The 3213-nt window shown below is 44.5% G+C and overlaps 1 protein-coding gene across 1 annotated transcript in view; it reads left to right on the top strand.

Moving 5' to 3' along the window:
• The window catches only part of RRAGD (Ras-related GTP binding D), a 39026-nt gene that overhangs the window by 976 nt on the left and 34837 nt on the right, over positions 1-3213 (top strand). The gene's annotated exons all lie outside the window — the stretch shown is intronic.

Consider the following 3213-nt stretch of genomic DNA (forward strand, 5'->3'; position numbering starts at 1 on the left):
CAACGTGACTGGCAGGGTCGTCGGCAGCTGCGGGTGTCAGTCTTGCCCCGTGTCGTCGCGGGAGGCGTCCTGGGGCCGCCCAGGTCTGCGGCTTAGGGGCACCCGCGGAGATGCACCCAGGTGATGTGCGAGTTGCCCAGTGGCAGAGAGTTTCCCGGATCCAGGCAAACACGGTTGTTAGGACACCTTATCTGCGCTCAGTGTCACCACCTGGGCATGACTGCCTGTCCTGGAGAGAGCGCGTGGTGGGGAAATACAGGCCACTCAGAAGCCAACTGTTTACTGTTGATGAAGCGGGATTTAGCAATTGTTCAGCCTGTGTGTGTGTGTGTGTGTGGGGGGGGGGGGGTCCTGTATTTAATTCCTAAGGCCTAAGGAAGCTGAGAGTTTTTTAGGCTTCCAGAAAGGTTCATCTTTTTTTGTTGTTTTTCTCCAAAGCAAGGGAAACGTCCTTTATTGTAAGGTCACTTGAAAAGGTCAATCGAAGAAGGCTGGTAAACATAACATCAAGGTGAAGCCGTGTGCATCCAGAGAAGGAACTAATGTTAAACATTTGCACTTTGAAGAAATTGTGGGGGGATGAAAGTACCTTTGTGACCGTTGATTTTGAAGAACTTTTATTGGAATTCATTGAACTTACTTTAAATTCCCTGTTCAAAGCCTTTGTCGGGAGAACAGTTTCATTATTTTGTTTATGGTAAGTGCTGCGCTCAGTGAATCAAAGGGAAGAAAGTGAACTAAACCTTGAGCCTGGTAGATGAGAGAAGCTTTCCAAGTCATCCTTTTTCATCGTGGTCTGACTCCTGGGAGGATTTGTGCTAATTCCCCACTTGCTTGAACTGGTGTGGGCACCTGTGCACTTCTCTCTTCTGCACTCTCCATAATTGGCCCCACAGTTGAGCACGTGGTTACACTTGTGTAGATGAAGGCGTCCAACCCTTTTGTTGGAGAATCACCAGATTCCCCGGTGATTCTAATGTGCAGCCAAGGTTGAGAACCACTGGCCTAGGGCTGCCTTGGGTAATTAAATTGTCCTGTCACTTCATTATTATTCAAATGGCGTTTGTTGGCTCCTCCTAGTTTCTTGGGAGACTTGAGAGATTCAGAATGTGGTTGCATTGGCAAGGTATTTGAAATGGTAGCCACACAATAGGGTGTATTTGTGATACTCTAAAAAAAGAAAAATGAGAAAGAGACTATGGGAAAGAACAGCCCTGTAATTTGACACTGTCCTGGGGGCCAGAGGACCTGTTTATTCTGCAGCCTTTTAAAGGGGCATTTTAAAAACTGATTTGGGGACTTGAAATTGAAGTGAAAGTAAAGCTTTGCCTCAGGGGTGGGCTTCCCCAGGGCACCTAACCTAAAGGCAGACCCATCCAGAACTCATCCTTTTGATTACTTCACTGATAAAATCCTCCCTTGTGAGTTCTTTGCTCAACCTAGAATATTGCTATAAAATAAACGCACTATTTATGTGGTAAGAGGACCCACAAATGGAAATTTGCTGCCTCAGACCTCACTGAAGCCAGGCCTTTCTCCATGTGGGCCTGGCCTGCTGTGGGGAGGTAGTCTGTTCTCGGAAGACTTCCTCTATTATTTCAGGCTCCTGTTCTTTTCACGTGTTCCCGGTTTTGATTTGGGGCTTTAGACCTGAATCTCTGTCAGAACATTTGCTTTCTAGAGTAGCAGATAGGCTCCTTGGTCAGCAATTCTAGCAAAGACTGTCCCTGACAACAGTCATGCCAGCTGATATGGGTGAGGGAAGAGGTGTTAGGAGTTGTGACTTCCATTCCTGGTGCCACCAAAGGGTCATCTTGATTTCTAATGTGACCTGGACACATGTTGCATTATAACCCTGTGTTATTTTTGGTAAAATTTTCATTTACCTACCCTCAAACTTAAAAAAGCGGTGGAGGGGACAAGGTGGGGGTGGAGAGGGACTCACTCTGAGAAAAGATGGATGTGGTGCAGTTTGAACAATGAGCAATGCCTGTCTCTAATGAATGCGCCTCCCCCTTCACTTTCTTACTAGACTTGGTTTAGTGCTGAGCTCAGTGGAAACCTGGGGCTTTTTCCATGAGTTCAGAAATCTACCCTGGTGGGTGGGATGCTGGACTGACTAGCATCGCTGTGCAAAAGAAAGTGGATTGAAGGTGGATAGTGTGATTTTCATTTCCCATAGTCTTATAAGGAACCTCTAATTTTATTTTTAAACCGAGTGTCTTGTAGGTTTGGAAATGTAGTGCAGCTAAGGTGAGACTTAAATTGCACTTCCCTGGCTTGCACTCCAGACTTGATTCATGAATACCAGGAGTGTTCTCTGGTACTTTCGTTCTCTTAAGGACGTATTTGGGCACCTGTCAACGCCCCTTTCAGGGCATTTAATCAGAGATAGGTGAATCTGTCTCACCTTCAACTTCCATGCTCCAGATAAAACTGCCGTGCAGTAAATAATTAAGCCATTGGAAACAATTGCATCAAAAGTAATGATTGTTCTTTGACACATGGACTTTAAATCTTTAGGAAACTGCTGCACTTTAAAAACTAATAATAAGGAAAGCAATTAAAAGACCATATGTAATAAAAAAGTGAAATTGTTTTTTCCCCAAAATCCCAATATTTAAGGGAAACCTGGCTAAGATAGCTGCTCACCCACAGTCCAGCTGAGTGCAGACTTGTTTCCATGGCAGTCTGTGTATTCTCTTAGGGCCTGAGGAAGTGACAGTTTAGGTGGTTACTGGAGGCACACACACACATCCAAGGTCAGCAGGTGGTATTTCCTTGATGGGTGTAAATGCTGTGACTCCAGCAATTCATGTCTATTAATCAGTAGTGTCAGGTTTTTCCCACTTAAAATGATTTAAAAATTATTAGTGAATTCATCTTGCAGTTTCTTCAGAGTAAGCAGAGATCATTGTTCTCCCGATATGCCAGAGATACCAGGGGACTTTAGTGCAGCCACAACATGGTGTAGAACTGAGCGAGGTTTAGGAGAGGGTCAAGTTTGTGAAAATATAAATCCCTTTCCTTATAGTTCTGCCTTGTCCAAACGGAGTTGGGATTGCTATAGCCCTGTCCATAGCTAATCTCTTGGGTTTTCTTCTGGCCCTGAAAATATGAAGATATGTAAGAGTTGGAATAGATGTAAATACAGAATAGTTTTAAATGATATGACCAAGGCCACCTTTAGGCACAGTGCTTGTTTGAATACAT

Source organism: Myotis davidii, unplaced genomic scaffold (assembly GCF_000327345.1).
Source record: "Myotis davidii unplaced genomic scaffold, ASM32734v1 scaffold269, whole genome shotgun sequence".
NCBI lineage: Eukaryota > Metazoa > Chordata > Mammalia > Chiroptera > Vespertilionidae > Myotis > Myotis davidii.